We start from the raw sequence: 12,998 nt of genomic DNA on the forward strand, positions 1-12,998 counted from the left end.
ATGTGATAGACCCATGTTGGGTGCGTCAAGATTAAGAGTGCGTTGTGACTGGGTACCAGTGTTACCACCTGACTGGTGTGGAAATTGTGCGATTTCAACATCTGGGTCATTTTGATCAAATTGTACAAAATCAGAATTTGGTTCTGGATCAGTTTGTTCAAATCCAATATCTGGGTAATTTTGTTCAAATTGTACAAGATCATAATTTGGTTCTGGTACAAATTGTTGTGGGGGTGTTTCTGCCAACCCACCAATACGCAGGAAGTTTTCAAATTGTTCAAAATTACAGTCTGGTTCTTGTTCTCTATGTGGTGTTGTGTGGTTTAATAACTCCTGCAACCTATCTGTTGTATATACAGGTCTATTAGCCTCCTCCTCAATAGCCCGAAATAAATAATGCAAAGCAACTGTGTCATAGTACAGTTCGACGGGGTCCATACGACCATCGTCTTGTCTAAACCGTCCTACCACACCTCGACCACAATCATCTGGCTCCCGACAACGTTTTGGCATTTTAAACAATTTTTTTCTTTTTTTATTTATTTAAAAAAATAAAATAAAAATAAAAACATCGTTTGTACACTTAAAACACAACGGTCCTAAACAACCACTCTAAATTACACACTGTTTTTGACATTAATCGTTTTAAAAGAAACAAAAACAAAATTACACATCAATGTAAAAAGTAATTACAACTCACCCTTAACGCTTTTTAAGAGTGATGACAACCTGCCTCAACACATCTGTTGTCAGGCCTTGATCACGGGCCACTTGACGGACCACGTCGTTGTTTAAGCGATGCTCTGCTATGGATTGTTTAATCCAAATACCTTGCTCTTGTTGTCGCTGTGAAAGGGCTGTAAAGTGTCTTTCGAAAGAAAGAAGTTCAGTCCTGATTTTGTCCTGTATAATTTTCCTGCGCTGTTCCTCCAAGGCAAGAAGTTCAGTCCTGATTGTGTCCTGTATAATTTTCCTGCGCTGTTCCTCCAAGGCAAGCAATACAGACTTGACTGTATCCTGTATTATTTTCGTACGCTGCTCCTCCAAGGTAAGCAATACAGACTTGACAGTGTCCTGTATAAGGGTGTTTATGAATTGAGTGTCTATATTCAGATGTGACTCCCGTATGAAAGCCTCCTGATTTGAAGGTAGTTCCTCAGGGTCTGATTCCACCACGACTGCCACGTTTCCATCAGATGGAACATGCGGTTGTGTTTCTTTAGGCAACACAGTGAATTCACAGGCATCCCACGATTCTAACAGACCATCACCCCAGTTCTGGACATCATCTACATCTGGGACCACGTTGTCATCAGCATTCACTGTTAAGAAGAAGAAGAAAGTATATTATTTATTATATTGTGTGTGTGTGTGTGTGTGTGTAATACTAACAAGCATCGATAGATAGGGTCGATGTTTAGAAACTATTTGCTCATACTAAACACACATACAGGTTACCATTACAAACAGTTTAAACAGAAAATCAACACAGCATTGTTTTATTCATATACTTGACTATCTAACGATTTCACACACTTACCAACTATTGCTCCAAATGATTGTCCTGGTCTCTTACGATCCGGCGTCTGTGGAATACACTCGTTGTCTCTCTCACAATCAACCGGAGGTTTTGCTTTTGTCCAGTTACCCATGACGTTTTTTACGTTTGAGGCGGTTTTTCAACGTTATCCCACTGCAGCCGGGTTTCTCTGTATCACCCCTACACTGCAGTGTATCGATACTTTTTACAAGGTTCGATAATCCTTCTGGAATACATATAATAAAAAGCTGTTAAAACAAAAACAAAAAACATAACGTATATAGTAGATAACGAAATATTACAACACTTACTGAGTGTCTGGATGCACACACGTTTTGATGACGTACTTGCAGAATTCGTTCCTCCTGATAACAAATTTGAAAAAAAAAAAAAAAAAATCACATTATACATTTGCACCATCGCTAAACAACATACAAGTGTCTAGATATAAGAGCAAACACGCATTGTTCAGGCAGAATGTAAATTCACCAAAGACATTTTATATGACTTATGGTTTACAAACACTCACCCAGCTCCGGGTTGTTTGTGCTGCCTCGCGATGGCGGCTGATTTGTCGAGGAGCTAGTTTCAGGTTTAGGATCTCCTGTTAACAACGTTAAAAATATTCACATTATATAAAATACGATACAGCATGTATACGATTCGTGTGAATTTAAGAACAACAAGCGTTCGTTCAGACAGAATGTAAATCCACCAAAGGCATTTTATGTGGCGTATGGTTTACAAACACTCACCCAGCTCCGGATTGTTCGACCTGCCTCGCGAAGGCGGCTGATTTGTTGTAGATCTGAGTCCGTTTTTCGGCCCTCCTGGTAAAATAATTAAATATATAAATAAAAAATAAAAGACGAATGCATGAATAAATAAAACATATTGTATAACGACGATTACACTAGACATGCGGTGTTCTGCATGTAACGTAAAATTATACATACCACTGGCTTGATTGAGAAATTGAATTTGTTCAACAAGATCATCAAGATTTCCACACGCATTGTCCGCATCACCTGAAGCGTAGAGATCCTGTTTAAGTAACGTAATAGTTCCGTGACTCACGGACACAAATAAACTTTTTTTTTTTTTTTCTTAATAATAATAATAATAATAATAACAACGATAAGCATACTCACTGTTGAATAAAGCAGCCATCTTCACAGTAAAACACTCGAACGTCTCGATAACAGCCGTGGTGTGAATGAAATAGTTTGTTTGAGATCGAAGATTGTCTGACACACACGATGCTTGGATACATACTGACGAAAAACTGGCCGGCTTTATACAGAGACCTCAAAACGTGAATAGCCGGTACAGCCCACAACATCATTAACATATATAAAACTTCACCCAATCACCCCAATAAATGGGTCGTCACCCTCAGGCGTCACGTAGACTACGCATAATCACCCAGTATGATAGACCCCCTACCCCACCCTATCGACCATTAATGTCCCATACAGGCTTCTAAAACACCAGGCCACTTATTTTAATGGTCATACCTTTTGTTTTGTTGGGATGATTGTCTACCTGAATGTCACGATCCAAATATTTTGACTCAATTAACATATACTGTATTGAACCCCATTACTGTTCCTGGTGAGGTGTCAGCATAACACAAACTAGGCTTGAGTATCTTTTAAGGCAACCCGCAATCAAAGAAATGAACGATCGCAGACATCACACCTTTGCCCATCAGACTGGAAGGAGCCAGGAGACAAGGAAGGAATAAACCATAAAATATCATTGCTGGGTGGGAGAAGTCAAAAGTCTCCCCCTGTTTTGATCTGTTTTTAACACGTACAGACAACAGCTTGGGAAGTCATACAGCCACTGGTATAGGAAGTCACATAGCCACGTCACAATGTAACACCATGGGGCATATATTACCTGACACATGTCCTGACATCTGACAACTGTCTGAGAATTATGAGGATGTAATAAATCATGTGCATAAGTCATAAATCATTCAAAAGTGACACAAGTTATATGTTAACACTACTCACATGCAGGACATGGACAGTCGCTGAAGACTGCATGTTAAACACAGGGGCGGTTTCTTCATTAGGGCAATTGGGCGACGCACCACCAAAAGTGAGAAAGGGACGGATTTTTTCAATCACATTCAACCACAGAGTTACGCTTGTCACTGCTAGGCTGTTTGTTCTGCCTCTGGATGTAGTCCAATCAGCGTCGAGTCACGCTCTGTGGAGTACCGCCTCTTTTTGGGCATTTCAGTCTGGCGGAGATTTGCCCCGAGTGCTCCCATAGACTTCCATTCAAAGAACTTTTTTTTCGAACTGCAGGCACTGCAATGCAATCTCTATGGGTTCCGGGAGGGCTCGCACTAACGTGCTTTCGTCATCATACGTAACCTTAACTTGTGCAGCGATTGGTGGAAACAAACATACCTCTATTAATATTTTTTTTTAAGCTGAAGTGACATCCAATAATTTCCACAGTGCATAACTTACATTTCACAGACATATTCTCCATCTGTAAATATTAGAAAGACGAGAAAATATTTCCATTTTGCAGTCAGGCGTGGACGAGCTTCAGCAAGCACAAACTTCCGTGAACGAGCGCCGCCGCGCGCATGCGCCAAACATACGGAGTTCAATCTGAGTAAAATACATTTTGTTAAAAATATTTGTTGTTGAAATTTTTTATTTTTTTTGGCGAACATAATAATTATGACATATGTAGAATTTCAAACCTACAACTAAGTGTATTTGTATGATAGCAGTAACTGTGTAAAGTGACTGTTGTAGAGTAATCAAAATAGCCTAATAATTAGTCTGTTCTTTTGTTTTTATTTAATTTCATTTAGAATATAGCCTAGGCCTAATGTGATTTGACCCATTTTTTGCACATAATATAGCATATAGTACACGGTTTGTTTTTATAGCCTTCAATATGAACATTGTTTCAAGGACAATATTGGGCAGGATGTGAAATAACAGTTTTTTTAATTAAATAAAATTTTTTTAGATCCCAGCCCTATGGCATGCTTTAAATACTGAATTTTCCCTGTTTTAGATAAGCAGTAATGATACATTATTATATCACTTGTTAAATGGTTATTCAACAATTACCCTATTCATTCCTGCATTTCTAAATTTATTTTATTTTATTTTTTGCGCTCCTCCAATAATTTTTTGCACCAGCCGCCACTGGTTAAACAACAAAAGCACGCGTCCAAAATATGTGTCGTTCTGAAAAACAATCCACTGCACAACTGTGGTGCGAACAAGACTGGTGTTTCAACACAAAGGAGAGAGCGAGCGCTGCTATTGAAGCTACTTTTGAGCCGTTTCTCGATGACGATCAAACACGAGCCTCGTTCTGTGTTTCTGTATGGGGAAATATAATGATTCAGAAATGACTGTAAGGAAGCATCACGTGTTTGATTTCTAGGTGGCGCTGGTGTTTCCTCAGCAAGGGTCGTGGATCGCTGTGTGCACTGGGACTCTTTCTGGGCATGTGCTGGAGAAATCAACACATCATTCATTTACCAAAGCAGAATTTACCTGTTTGACATCAGCTGCTTCTTGTTCCACACATCTGATCAGAAAATTGGGAATGGATACGTTCTGCGGGAGATTGGGAGCTGCCATGTTTTTACACATATTTTGTGCATGTTCATAAACAATTATCATTTTGTTCATGTTTTCAGTTCAGTTTATCATGTTCTTATTGCTCACTGTCATATTGTTGATCTTTTCCTGATTGTTTTTTATGCTTTATTGCCTTTTCTGTGTAATTTAGAAAAGATTCATCTCATTTTAAAGTGGTTTTGTTGAATTTGCTTTGCATTTGGCCAGCAGCGGCCCTGTTAAAGGCCCACTGAAGAGTGTTGGAACGCGCAGCACTATTCAATGTGTTGATGTAATGTAAAATAAATAAATATTCTATTTTATATATATATATATATATATATATATATATATATATATATATATATATATATATATATAATCAAACAGCTCCGCCCCTTTTTTTAAAATAGCCAATAGCGTTTCATTTGTTGCAGCTTGGCCAGAGCCATTATACCTCAGTTTCCTTCTAATCTCCAAGCGTTTCTCCTCGTAATGTCCTTTATATCACTTAAATATGTTATCTTTCTTTCCAGTCATGTGAATGCTTCACTGTGTATGTCAGAATGTTTGAACCCTGATCATTACAGGTATATGAAGCCCATTTACTAACATTTTAAATATACAGTATAAGCCTGTAGACTATATGAAAGTATAAACAGTATAAAAATAATAAAATAACAGCACAATTTACTTGCCTTAAACAACTCAGTAGGTATTATTATTAGTATTATAATTATAGTTGTTGAATTTATTGCCACACTTTCATATGCAAATTATATTAACAGAAAACGAAACACATTTTTAGCGTCATCAGGCTTTTATTTGTGCTTAAAGGTGCAGTTCACCCAAAAATGAAAATTCTGTCAATCATTTAATCACCCTCACCACTTTGGGCCACCATTGATTTCCATAGTATTTTGTTTTACCTGCTATGGGAGTCAATGGTGCCTCAAAGCAGCCTGGTTACAAACTTTCTTCAAAATCTCTTTGTTCAACAGAACAACTTGAGGGTGAATAAATGACAGACTTTTCATTTCTGGGTGAACTATGAAACAACGGCGCTGTAAATTTGCCCTGCCACAAGATGGCATTCTTTTAAACCTTTCTTGAAACATTTAGAGAAAAAGCTTCAAAAATTTAAGAGGCTTCATTTTGTTTTTTTGCAAATGTTTCAGTTAAATTTAGCTGTTTTGGAGAGTGTTTACTTAATTTAAGCCCGTTTTAAAATGTGGACTATCTTTAATGTCGTTGTTCATGTGTGGAAACAAAGTGACTAAACGAAACTAGCCCGTCAGATTTCTTCTCATCGTTTGGGATTGTGTGCGATTAAATCAAATTCTCTCATTACAAGTTACAATAATCTAGTGTTGAGAAACAATGACTATGTGTAAAAAAAAATAAAATAATAATAATGAAAGAGAGATGTCAGGTTTTGTTTACAGGTGTGGTGATGCTGATTTTGTTTTATTTCATTTATTTGATTAAAAATACAAAATCGTATCATATTGCTGAAAATTCAGCTTTGGTCACAGGAATAAATTAATCTTTACTATATATTCACATAGAAAACAGCTGATGAAATTTTTTATAGTTTTTTTTTTTTTTTATCAAATAAATGCAGCTTTGGTGAGCAGAAGAGACTTCTTTTAAAAACAGTAAAAATCATACCAATACCAAACGTTTTAATGGCAATGTAGGTTTAAACATTACAATTGGTAGAATTATACTGAACTACTACTGCTGCTTGTTACGGTATGCTGGTGTAGAGATGAGGCAGATCACGGATTTCCACAAATAGACAATACTTTAATGAACATAGGCAAGGAGACATCAAACATACGCTTAACACAACAGAGAACGGACAAGGAGTGAAGGGAGTGAGTGCAATATATAGGAGTGCTAACAATAGAGTCCAGGTGCAGGTGATCCGTGATGATGAGGAACTGACGAGGGAAGTGTGTGCAGGTGAGGAGAACAGGAGGATTCTGGGAAATGGAGTCCAGGGAAACAAGGGATCTGTAACAGTACCTCCCCCTCCCGGTAGGCGCGTCCTCGCGCCGTAGATGGCGCCCTGGAGACCTCAAACCGGAGCAGGGGGAGGAGTAGACTGGAGTGGAGGTCTCCAGGGCAGGTCCAAAAACCATGGCGGGTCAGGAGCCGTGGGCAGCCATGGTGGATCAGGAGCCGAAGGCGGCCATGGAGGGTCAGGGGCCGAAGGTGACCCTGGCGGGTCAGGAGCCGTGGGCAGCCATGGCGGGTCAGGTGCAGCGGGCAGCCATGGCGGGTCAGGTGCAGCGGGCAGACATGCAGCGGGCAGACATGGCGGGTCAGGTGCAGCGGGCAGACATGGCGGGTCAGGTGCAGCGGGCCGCCATGGCGGGTCAGGAGCTGACGTCCTCACGCCGTCAAGCCCAGTCGGCGCAGAAGGACCGGCGGGAGATGGCGGAATCCATGGCTCCGCCGACCGAAGCGCAGCCGGGGCTCCAGAAGGCCGCAGTTGAACACAGACGACAGACAACAAAGTGAACACCAGGGGGAGTGAGGAAGCCAACTGGAAACGAGGGATGGAGGGACGGAGCGGAGACGGAGGAGTGCAGTCCAGAGGGGAGGGCAGGCTGACGAGGGACCAAGGTGTGAACGGGGGCAGGATGGAGACTTGTGAGGCTGGAGGACTGATGGGCAACGGTGGAGCAGAGGGAGGTTGGAGCCAGGGTGTAGGTAATCGCCCAGAGGTCCGAGGTGGAGATCTGGGCGAGGGGGCTTGAGGTGGAGGTTCAGTACAAACACAAATGGATGGAGGTGGGAGAGGGAGGCAGGGAGGGTAAACAGTCTTAGGGCTGTATGTTGTTTCAACCACAAAGTTCATAATAGGGGCTGGCTCGGCGGCGGCTGGAGCTGAGGGCTCGGCGGCGGCTGAGACTGGAGCTGAGGTCTCGGCGGCGGCTGAGACTGGAGATGCTGCTTGCTCGGCGGCTGAGACTGGCGCTGCTTGCTCGGAGGCGGAGACTGGCGCTGCTTGCTCGGAGGCGGAGACTGGCGCTGCTTGCTCGGAGGCGGAGACTGGCGCTGCTTGCTCGGAGGCGGAGACTGGCGCTGCTTGCTCGGAGGCGGAGACTGGCGCTGCTTGCTCGGAGGCGGAGACTGGCGCTGCTTGCTCGGAGGCGGAGACTGGCGCTGCTTGCTCGGAGGCGGAGACTGGCGCTGCTTGCTCGGAGGCGGAGACTGGCGCTGCTTGCTCGGAGGCGGAGACTGGCGCTGCTTGCTCGGAGGCGGAGACTGGCGCTGCTTGCTCGGAGGCGGAGACTGGCGCTGCTTGCTCGGAGGCGGAGACTGGCGCTGCTTGCTCGGAGGCGGAGACTGGCGCTGCTTGCTCGGAGGCGGAGACTGGCGCTGCTTGCTCGGAGGCGGAGACTGGCGCTGCTTGCTCGGAGGCGGAGACTGGCGCTGCTTGCTCGGAGGCGGAGACTGGCGCTGCTTGCTCGGAGGCGGAGACTGGCGCTGCTTGCTCGGAGGCGGAGACTGGCGCTGCTTGCTCGGAGGCGGAGACTGGCGCTGCTTGCTCGGAGGCGGAGACTGGCGCTGCTTGCTCGGAGGCGGAGACTGGCGCTGCTTGCTCGGAGGAGACTGGAGAACTTGGCTCGGAGGAGACTGGAGAACTTGGCTCGGAGGAGACTGGAGAACTTGGCTCGGAGGAGACTGGAGAACTTGGCTCGGAGGAGACTGGAGAACTTGGCTCGGAGGAGACTGGAGAACTTGGCTCGGAGGAGACTGGAGAACTTGGCTCGGAGGAGACTGGAGAACTTGGCTCGGAGGAGACTGGAGAACTTGGCTCGGAGGAGACTGGAGAACTTGGCTCGGAGGAGACTGGAGAACTTGGCTCGGAGGAGACTGGAGAACTTGGCTCGGAGGAGACTGGAGAACTTGGCTCGGAGGAGACTGGAGAACTTGGCTCGGAGGAGACTGGAGAACTTGGCTCGGAGGAGACTGGAGAACTTGGCTCGGCGGAGACTGGGGAACTTGACTCGGCGGAGACTGGAGAACTTGGCTCGGAGGAGACTGGGGTTGAGGGCCATTTCATCCCCTCAAATACAATTAAAATCCCCACAGGCACTGGAGCTGGCTCTGTGGGGACTGGAGCTGGCTCTGGAGATACTGGAGCGGGCTCTGGAGACACTGGAGCGGGCTCTGGAGACACTGGAGCGGGCTCTGGAGACACTGGAGCGGGCTCTGGAGACACTGGAGCGGGCTCTGGAGACACTGGAGCGGGCTCTGGAGACACTGGAGCGGGCTCTGGAGACACTGGAGCGGGCTCTGGAGACACTGGAGCGGGCTCTGGAGACACTGGGGCCGCTTTCTTCCTCCTCCTCCGCTTACTGGGCCCAGTAGAGGAATATGGGTCCAGCCTGGGGCAGGCAGGGAGTTCGCTGGAAAGGTGCGGAGGAAGCCGGAGGTTGACTGACTGGCCCGGCCAACCGTGTTTCTGGATGGACCGGACGACAACACTGATCCTGAACCTCTTCCACAAAGAATTTGGAGCCATTTAACCACAAAATTAAATTGATAGTTTCGCTTAAGGAGAAACAAAAAACAGGTTCATCAAAACGGATAGTGTCGTCATCCAATCCATCCAAAAACAGGGAGATCAAAACTGCTTCAGGCCAGTCAGACAAATAAGCAAGCTCAACGAACTCCTCCACATACCTCTCCAGCGAACGTCCTACCTGCAGGAGCCCGATAAGGCGATCGCTGGCTGTCAGGGTGAGAGGCGTTGGAGGAGCTGGATCCAGGGAGCTGGGGAAAGTCTCCATTTTTTTTTTTCCTGTGAAAATCCAACGTTTCTGGTCCGTTCTTCTGTTACGGTATGCTGGTGTAGAGATGAGGCAGATCACGGATTTCCACAAATAGACAATACTTTAATGAACATAGGCAAGGAGACATCAAACATACGCTTAACACAACAGAGAACGGACAAGGAGTGAAGGGAGTGAGTGCAATATATAGGAGTGCTAACAATAGAGTCCAGGTGCAGGTGATCCGTGATGATGAGGAACTGACGAGGGAAGTGTGTGCAGGTGAGGAGAACAGGAGGATTCTGGGAAATGGAGTCCAGGGAAACAAGGGATCTGTAACACTGCTACTACCACCATTTTTAGAAAACACAGATGGACAAGAAGTCCATCGCCAGGATGAATCTGATGATGAGCATAACTCTGAAATGAACACAAACGGTTTGGATTTGAAGTCAGAAAGGTCCAAAACATTTCAGTATTGCAATAAAATTGGAGAGTTGGGAAATAACAAATCCTCTTCACCTGAATGCCACCGGTAGTGTCAGACCAAGAGAGTCTCTTCTATGCTCTTATGTTGACAGGAATGGGAAAAACAAGCCATCACTTCCTGTGAGTGTGAGCTCATAACAAATCAGCACTCAATTCATACCTTGACATATTGGCTATCGGAAACATTAAGGGCCCTTCATCAAATAACATCAAGTGGAGACTGACTTCAGCTGGACTAATGCAAGTGTTCTTCTGGCATTTAATCATCTCTGTCTCTACAGAGAGCACAGCAAACACAGCAAACAGTGCTGATCGTCCATTCACAGTCCTGCTTCTTTGCTCTTCACACATTATACAGACCGTGTGCCAGGCATTTTCCAGAAAGACGGACAACAAGGCTTTAAGAGTACACCACCTGCTGCTGCACCTTGCTGTTGAACAGCACACATCTAGAGGAGGCAACGGCTGTATGGGAAGATATGTGTGTGCTGTTAACATCGTCAGAGGAAACTGATGTGCTGAATGCAGCCAAAGCTTCCCTGGACCTCAAATTAATGAAGACCTCCATAAACATCAGTGAGTCAGAAACAATGACACACCACAAACTGCAACCTGTGTGTGGAAAATCACCATTCACAGCAGTGTTTAGTGCGGTTTAGGAAAGGGCCAAGAGCCTAAACCTCAGTAGCAGCACAGGGGGATAAAATATCTTATTTTATATATCTTAATGATCCATATCCTAACCAACAGCAACATGAGTATTTTCCCCTTACTTCTAGGGATCTTAGCTGGTTTTCCGAAATCAGCACAGCTGCATCCAGCCAACAATCCAAAACCAGGGAAACAAACACAGCATCACAAACGAAGGACAGCATACTTTGACCCAGCTCATGTACTGCTACAGCCATCACGTCCAGAGGGCTTTTACAGAAAAGACACAGGAAAAGTGAGGATTAAACTCCAAAACCTGACTTGAGTTAATCTAACAAATGAGTTGGGGCTAAAGCGCTTTCATAAAAGGTAATTTAAGTTCATACAGTCCCACTTAATTGATCCAGTTTTACCTAGTCAAGATAATTGTGTGTGCACTTTGGATCATGGATCAAATAGATCAAACATGGCAAAAATCAAAGAGAGAGTAGTGATGTTCAGCGCTACAGAGCACACTATAAAAATCACATTTGTTTTTTCTGTAGTATTTACTTCACCATAAAATCATTTTTACAGTGCAGCGTCTGTTATTAGAAACCTACAAAGAGGTGAAACGTGTAATAAATGAAAAAGGCAATATTGCAGCAATAAATAAAACAAGAGAGAAAGGCTATAAGTATATAGGCTATATAACTGCTTAAACATATCTGGTTTGATGCCATAAATGTCTGATTTCATGATGTTTATTAGATGCAGCTCCAGAAAGAAGAGTGATGTTGCTGGATCTGGGGAAGGGCCACCACCAGCACCCTTCACTCCTGCAGAGGAGCTGGACCTGATCAAGAGGAGACCATGCCGTCATCGAGGGAACAGAAGGGGGACATCTTCCAAATCCATGCCACCTATTAGAAGGTTGATATACAGTATGTTTTAGCATATTCTTGATCAAATCAAACATGTTTTGTCATAGTGATGCCAAATTCTGTGTGCTTGTTGGAGTCTTGTTGAACCCTGTGAGTATGAGAGACGTTAAAGCACTGATTGACTGTCTAATACCCCTTTTCCTCCAAGGCCGTTTGAGTGCTGGTTCGGAGCCAGAGCCTAGTTTCAAATCAATTCTTTGTCTTTCGACACACAAAGCACCAGCTCCAGGAAAAGTGGTTCGTAAGTAGCACCAACACATTGCTGGGCTAGAAGAACCGCTTGCGTCTTACTTCTAAATGCGCTGTACAAATAAAACTGAAAATGAAATTGAAAATTGAAATTAAAATTTGTCTACATAAATTTAATTCAATATTTAAATATAGATTTTTTTCTAATTTTAACTTTTTAATTAAAATGTACCTTAAATATGAAACTAAATTGCCAGTAGGTGGCAGCAAGTCACTGTCTTAATGAGTGAGTGAGTGAGTCATTCATTCAACCGATTTGTTCAAATGATTCATTCGTTCAGGAGTGTTTATTGAATGGACATTTAATCATTGATTAAACCGATTTGTTCTAAACGCGGATTCAGTCAGTATAACAAAAACATTTCTGTCTGTTGCACAGCACTCTTGATCATGTGATATTGTACATCATATCATATAATATAAGTTAATGACAAAAACACATTGGGGAAAAAAATGCCTGTGTATCTTGAATTTTGAGGGCATATAACTGCATGCATAGCTACATCACACTGAGTAAGACGAGTAAAGAAAATGTGCTACTTATTAAAAGAATCACCCTTTATTTAAATAGATGAACACAGAAAATCCCTGTTAACAGGTTAACATTTCCCATTCCATGACTAGTAATATAACTTACTCTCTGCAAAATGTCGTAATCTGCAGGGTGATGGACACGGAGGTGGGTAAAAAGGGTCGGTGGTGTTGCCACTCTTCGTGCTGATGTAGCCAGGCAAATTAACAC

The 12,998-nt window shown here is 43.6% G+C and overlaps 1 protein-coding gene and 1 pseudogene across 1 annotated transcript in view; one reads left to right on the forward strand and one right to left on the reverse strand.

Annotated features, from left to right (window-relative positions):
• The window catches only part of LOC137014850 (ethanolamine kinase 1-like), a 5,761-nt pseudogene extending 5,248 nt beyond the window's left edge, over positions 1–513 (reverse strand).
• Positions 1–12,998, forward strand: part of LOC137015309 (uncharacterized) — a 289,835-nt gene that overhangs the window by 196,942 nt on the left and 79,895 nt on the right. The gene's annotated exons all lie outside the window — the stretch shown is intronic.

Source organism: Chanodichthys erythropterus, chromosome 24 (assembly GCF_024489055.1).
Source record: "Chanodichthys erythropterus isolate Z2021 chromosome 24, ASM2448905v1, whole genome shotgun sequence".
Lineage (NCBI taxonomy): Eukaryota > Metazoa > Chordata > Actinopteri > Cypriniformes > Xenocyprididae > Chanodichthys > Chanodichthys erythropterus.